Source organism: Triticum dicoccoides, chromosome 2B, assembly GCF_002162155.2.
Source record: "Triticum dicoccoides isolate Atlit2015 ecotype Zavitan chromosome 2B, WEW_v2.0, whole genome shotgun sequence".
Taxonomy (NCBI): domain Eukaryota; kingdom Viridiplantae; phylum Streptophyta; class Magnoliopsida; order Poales; family Poaceae; genus Triticum; species Triticum dicoccoides.
In genome coordinates, this window is record NC_041383.1 from 450799993 (window position 1) to 450807679 (window position 7687).

Sequence of the window (7687 nt, forward strand, 5' to 3'; positions counted from 1 at the left end):
CTCATATCACATGGCATTTCTCTTTGTATATACATTGTTGTTAGCAACATATTTTTATTTTTTTTCATATTTTGTTAGCCCGTGGCAACGCACGGGCATTCAACTAGTTTCCTTCAGTCTTCCACTTGCACTAATCTAGTTCACATCGCCATGTGATTTCACCAATAGTTCACATCTCTATGTGATTAACACCCATAGTTCACATCTCCATGTGACCAACACCCAAAGGGTTTACTAGAGTCAATAATCTAGTTCACATCGCTATGTTATTAACACCCAAAGAGTACTAAGGTGTGATCATGTTTTGCTTGTGAGAGAAGTATAGTCAACGGGTCTGCTAAATTCAGAGCCGTATGTATTTTGCAAATATTCTATGTCTACAATGCTCTGCACGGAGCTACTCTAGCTAATTGCTCTTACTTTTCAATATGTATCCAGATTGCGACTTAGATTCATCTGGATTGGTGTAAAAACTTGCATCGACGTAACTCTTTACGACGAACTCTTTATCACCCGAATAACTGAGAAACATTTCCTTAGTCATCACTAAGGATAATTTTGACCGCTTCCAGTGATCTACTTCTAGATTAGTATTGTACCCCATTGCCAAACTCATGACAAGGTACACAATAGGTCAGGTACATAGCATAGCATACTTTATAGAACCTATGTCTGAAGCATATGGAATGACTTTCATTCTCTTTCTATCTTCTGCCGTGGTCGGGCTATAAGTCTTACTCAATTTTAAACCTTGTAATACAGACAAGAACTCCTTTCTTTGACTGATCCATTTTGAACTCTTTCAAAAACTTGTCAAGGTATGTATTCATTGAAAAATCTTATCAAGCGTCTTGATCTATCACCATAGATCTTCATGCCCAATATATAGGCAACTTCACCGAGGTCTTTCTTTGAAAAACTCTTATCAAGTATCCCTTTATGTTATCCAGAAATTCTATATCATTTCCAATCAACAATATATCATCCACATATAATATTATAAATGCTACAGAGCTCCCATTCACTTTCTTGTAAATACAGGCTTCTTCAAAAGTCTGTATAAAAACATATGCTTTGATCACACTATCAAAGCGTTTATTTCAACTCCGAGAGGCTTGCACCAGTCCATAAATGGATCGCTGGAGCTTGCACACTTTGTTAGCACCCTTTGGATCGACAAAACCTTCTAGTTGCATCATATACAACTCTTCTTCCAGAAATCCATTCAGGAATGCAGTTTTGACATCCATTTGCCAAATTTCATAATCATAAAATGCAGCAATTGTGAACATGATTTAGACAGAGTTAAGCATCGCTACAGGTGAGAAAGTCTCATCCTAGTCAACTCCTTGAATTTGTCGAAAACCTTTTGCGACAAGTCGAGCTTTGTAGATAGTAACACTACCATCAGCGTCCGTATTCCTCTTGAAGATCCATTTATTTTCCATGGCTTGCTGATCATCGGGCAGGTCCACCAAAGTCCACACTTTGTTCTCATACATGGATCCCATCTCAGATTTCATGGCCTCAAGCCATTTCATGGAATCTGGGCTCATCGTCGCTTCCCCATAGTTTGTAGGTTCATCATGGTCTAGTAACATGACTTCCAGAATAGGATTACCGTACCATTCTGGTGCGGACCATACTCTGGTTGACCTACGAGGTTCGGTAGTAACTTGATCTGAAGTTTCATGATCATCATTAGCTTCCTCACTAATTGGTGTAGGAATCACTGGAACTGATTTATGTGATGAACTACTTTCCAATTCGGGAGAAGGTACAATTACCTCATCAAGTTCTACTTTCCTCCCACTCACTTCTTTCGAGAGAAACTCCTTCTCTAGAAAGGATCCATTCTTAGCAACAAATATCTTGCCTTCGGATCTGTGATAGAAGGTGTACCCAACAGTTTCTTTTGGGTACCCTATGAAGATACATTTCTCCGATTTGGGTTTGAACTTATCAGGTTGAATTTTTTCACATAAGCATCGCAGCCCCAAACTTTAAGAAACGACAACTTTGGTTTCTTGCCAAACCACAGTTCATAAGGCGTCGTCTAAACGGATTTTGATGGTGCCCTGTTTAACGTGAATGCAGCTGTCTCTAATGCATAACCCCAAAACGATAGTGGTAAATCGGTAAGAGACATCATAGGTCGCACCATATCCAATAAAGTGCGGTTAGGACGTTCGAACACACCATTACGCTGTGGTGTTCCAGGTGGCGTGAGCTGTGAAACTATTCCACATTGTTTTAAATGAAGGCCAAACTCATAACTCAAATATTCGCCTCTGCGATCAGACCGTAGAAACTTCATTTTTCTTGTTACGATGATTCTCCACTTCACTCTGAAATTCTTTGAACTTTTCAAATGATTCAGACTTATGTTTCATCAAGCAGATATACCCATATCTTCTCAAATCATCTGTGAAGGTCAGAAAAAACGATACCCGCCATGAGCATCTACACTCATTGGACCGCATACATCAGTATGTATTATTTCCAATAAGTCAGTAGCTCGTTCCATTGTTTCGGAGAACGGAGTTTTAGTCATCTTGCCCATAAGGCATGGTTTGCAAGCATCAAATGATTCATAATCAAGTGATTCCAAAAGTCCATCTTTATGGAGTTTCTTTATGCGCTTTACACCGATATGACCCAAACGGTAGTGCCACAAATAACTTGCACTATCATTATCAACTTTGCATCTTTTGGCATCAATACTATGAATATGTGTATTACCACGACCGAGATTCAATAAACCATCAACATTGGGTGTATGACCATAAAATGTTTTATTCATGTAAACAGAATAACAATTATTCTCTGTCTTAAATGAATAACCATATTGCAATTAACATGATCAAATCATATTCATGCTCAACGCAACCACCAAATAAAATTTATTTAGGTTCAATACTAATCCTGAAAGTATAGGGAGTGATCGATGATGATCATATCAATCTTGGAACCACTTCCAACACACATCGTCACTTCATCCTCCACTAGTCTCTATTTATTTTGTAATTCCTGTTTCAAGTTACTAATCGTAGCAACCGAACAAGTATCAAATACCCAGGGATTACTACTCTCGGTGTTCTGGGGACGGGGGTACCCAAACTTGCCTGCCTGCGGCCTATGGCGTGGCTCAAGTGCGGGCCCAGTGCAGACCATCTTCATCAACGCAAACTCAAGACCCTCGCGAGGGGCCAAGCCTCGCGGGGCATACGACGCAAGGCTTCCTCAGGGGCGGCCTCGCCATGCAGGCTCGCGAGGAGGCGGAGAGATCAAGGCAAGGGTACCTCGTGAGGTGCCCGTGACGCAAGCCGTGACGATCGAGACCAGGCGGGCGCCGGCCTGCGCAGTGTCCTTGCTTCCTCTTTGGTGCAAAGGGGGCAAGCACAGGCGTAGGGTACCGAGGCATCAGGCAAAGGTTACCATTTCGGTGCAACAAGACCAAGACCAGCAGAGCGGCAGGATGGAGATCACCATGGAGCCCAAGACGGCGTCATCGCCAGTGCCTTTGGCAGCCGAAGACCAACTTTAGTCAGGATAACTTGTACTAGATGTTCCCCTTCGAAATGGCCGTTGTTGGCGCCCTTCCCGCTCAATATTTGGGAAGAGGACCAGGGCCTCTATATATAGAGATAGCCACCGCAGTAGGAAGGCATCGAGTTCTCACAAATCCAAGAGGGATCAGAATCCTTTCCTACGAAGAACACCACACCAGCTCAAGAACACCTCTCGCGAGGCTGTTCTTCCCCTTGTACTATTCATCATCAGCCCCTGAGGCAATCCACCACACCACACACTGGAGTAGGGTATTACACCACAACGGTGGCCCGAACCAATATAAATCTTGTGTCTCTCGTGTTGTTCATCGTTTAGCTTAGATTCTCGCGAGGCGATCGGACGTGGATTGGTAGGGGGAAGATCTCTGCGCGCACCCCAGAGTTTGAACCTTAAGGGTCTGCCGGAACCCAACATCCAACATTTGGCGCGCCAGGTAGGGGTGCGCCGGATTCTTTCTTCCGCTGTTCCGCGTTTGATCGTCCGTCGTGTCCATGGCTGACGTTCGCCGGGCTCGCGCCGAGCGGCGGGCTGCTCTCGCTGCCCGCGTCGCCCATACAGCTCCCGTCGGCGGGTGTCCCCATCGTTCCCCGTCGCCTGCCGCCAACGCTGCCACCGCCCCGACGGGGAACGAGCAGCAGGCCTTGTCGCTGCATCCCTCAGTGCGGCGGGAAGGCCGCACTACCACCCCGTCGCTGACTCCAGCTGGTTCGTCGTCCCACGCCCTTCGCGCTCCCACGGACGTGCACGCCGCGTTGCTCCTGGCGCGTGAGCTCCTGCACTACCGCCCCATTGACGACCTCTACGAGGAGTGGCTCACTTGCATCATCGAGCTCGTCAGCGCCGCAGGGGGCTCCCCTGCGCCGTCCCTCTCGCTGCCTCGCCCTTCGTCCTGCATGGGTGATGCAGCCCAGGAGGTGGCTCCGCCACCTCCTCCCCAAGAAGGCGCCCTGGCTCCAAGGCGCGCGGCCCCTAGACGAGATCCACCGCGTCCAGCGCCCGCGCGACAAGAAAGGAGCTGCCAAGAAATCCCTCGTCCCCAAGAAGGTGCTCGCATGCTTCCTGCACTGGCACGCCATGACCGCATCCCTCTGCCAACACGTCAAGACCCCGCGCTGCTCCTGGCAACGGCGCGCGGGAATCCCCAGGAGCAAGTCCCGCGACAACAGAGAGCTTCGGTGGCCACCGCAGGCTGCCGCGCCTTCACCACCGAGCTATGCAGTGTCGCCTGGCCGGGCAAGTTCAAGCCGGACCTGCCTCCTCGCTACGATGGCACTGCCGACCCCACGGAGTTCTTGCAGCTCTACGAGCTGGGCATCGAAGCCGCCAACAGGGATGAAAAGGTCATGGCGAACTGGTTTCCCAAGGCGCTCAAGGACGGTGTCTGCACCTGGCTCCTGAACCTGCCTCCTGGCACGATCTCCTCCTGGGACGAGATGCGCACCCGCTTCATCGCCAACTTTCAGGGCACTCGCGACCGTCCACCGGTCGTGGGTGACCTGCGCCGCATCAAGTAGCAACCCGGAGAGACCTTGCAGAAGTACATCCAGCGCTTCAACAATGCTTGCCTCAAGATTCCCAAGGTGACCGAGGAGGCCATCATCTCGGCGTTCTCCGACGGCGTCCGCGACGTCAAGATGAAGGAGGAACTAGCGATCCACGAAGATCTGTGCACGTCTCTGGAGCTGTTCAACCTGGCGACCAAGTGCGCAAGGGCTAAGGAGGGACACCTCTCCCTTCTCGAGCTCCCAGCTGCAGATCCAGAATAGAAGAAAGCCAAGGCCAAGGATGTGAAGCGCAAGGGAGCAGCTGTGCTCGCAGCAGAGCCAGACACGAAGCGCGGCAAGGACCAGCCGAAATCATCCAAGGGCAGCCGGTACTGCGTGTACCACGATCTCCACACTCACAACACCAACAAATGCCAAGAGCTCAAGGCCGTACGAGAAGGCCGTGTCGGCCGACGCCCCGAGCGCAACGATCGGGGCTACGGCCGAGGCGGAGGAAGAGGTGGAGGACAATGGGAAGACCGTGGCCCTCGCCAAGGGTGGCGTGACCGGCCTCGCGAGGACCGCTGGCAGGACCAGCCTCGCGAGGGGGCTTGGAGGGATCAGCCTCGTGAGGATCGCCCACAAGGCAACGCAGGCCTTCCTCCTCTGCCACCACCGCCAAGAAGGAATGACGACCATCATCAGGACGAGGGGGCTGGGGGCTTCTAGGAGCCACGTGCTATCGCTTGCATCTTGGGCGGCGCCCAGGCCCCAGCCTCTTAGCGCATCTTCAAGCAGTTTGCTCGCGAGGTGAATGCAGTCCTCCCCAAACTCGAGGCCACGCGCCCACTCAGGTGGTCCGCATGTGCCATCATGTTCAGCTCAGCGGATCAGCTCAAGTGCATGGCAACAGCCGGTGCCCTCCCAATGCTCTGTTCCCCAGTCATCAGCAATGTGCAAGTTACCAGGACCCTCATCGACGGCGGAGCAGGGCTCAACGTCCTGTCCGTCGAGACATTAAACAATCTCCAAGTGCCATACGATCAACTTCAGCCGACCAAGCCTTTCTCAGGAGTCACTGATGGTTCCACTATCCCGATAGGGCAGGTCTGCCTCCCTGTCACCTTTGGACAGCAGAAGAACTATCGTACCGAGCTCATTAACTTCGACGTTGCCCACATTCACCTGTCATACAATGCCATCCTTGGATATCCAGCCATGGCCAAGTTCATGGCAGTGACTCACCATGGCTACAACGTCCTCAAGATGCTAGGAAGTGGCGGAGTCATCATGGTCCCCTGTGAAGAGAAGGATGCGGTGTGCTCTCTTGAGTGCGCCTTCCAAGCCGCGTCGATCGAGGACCCAGACAACAAGAGTGGAAACCTCCCTGAAGCAGCTCCCAAGAAGAAGAAGATATCACCCAGCTCAAGGCCTCAGGAGGCAGGCACCTCTGGAGGCACCGCACCAGGATCTGCGCCCATCCAAGGAGCGCCACCCTCTGTCGCATAGGAAGGCGCACCCGGCGCCCACCTTGGGCAAGGCTCGGGGGCTCTCTCCTGGAGGGTCACTGACTTTGGCACGATCACGAGGGAGGCGCTCGGGCACCACTTGGAGGCGTGCTTCTTGGCACGCTTCCCTCAGGAAGGCATAAGGCAAGGAGGGCCCAACCCTCAGGAGTTCATAACCAAGGTTACTCAGGAGCTGCAGGAATCGAGAGTCATGCACGGCAGCTGTCGCCTACCCAGCGTAGCTCCCCATCCAGGCAAGGATGGCGGGCTGCGCGTCTGTGTCGACTACCCAGGGCTCAATCGAGTCGTGTCTCAGGAGCGCTTCTGGCCTTCACGCGTGGGGCGTTGCGAGGATCCACCTCACAGTTACGTTCGCATGCCTTTCGGCCTGCCGAACGCGGCTGCTGCTCACCAGCATCTGATGAGGAGCATTCTGGAGGCTCAGGTGGCCAGGCACCACACGTTCCTGGAGGAAATGGAGATGGACCTCGCCGAGCCGCCCGGACCTCCAGAGCCTCCCGAGGCTCAGAGTTCCGAAGGCTCGTGAGGATTGGCTTCCTCACCGCGCACCGTCAGCTACTCCAACAATCGCTCTGCAATGGTATCAGGTGACATCCTTCGAGTTTCATTTCAGCTGGGAGCGCCCTTGGGGCTGCATCATTCCCAGGTCGCGTGGGTCTGTCCCTGCGGCATGTATCCATTCTGCTTATGTCTTTAGCTTACTTTGTTGGGGCGCCCCACGGGCTGCATCATCCTTAAGCCGCTCGGGCGTGACCCAGTGGCGTGTGTCTTTCCTTGCATCTATCTAAGTTGGATTGCCTCTTCATGCTTAACCTGCCTGTGATAATCGCCTGCTTGATTGACACCTACCTTTGGAGCCGCTCGCTCTGGCACAATGCTTGTGCATGGGTCTGTCCCTGCAACGTCGACAAATCTGAGTGGTTGAGCTCTCGCCGCGGCAGCCCCGCAAGGCGCTACCTCACCAGGCCCTTAGTGCCTCAATCACTCCCTCGGAGCAACCAATGGCTGGCTGGCAACCGTAATGGCAGTCCTTGTTTTCCTCGCATTGGTTTACAAGGTCCATCTAAGGAATAATGTGGGGGTCGTCGAGAGTTCTCTCTC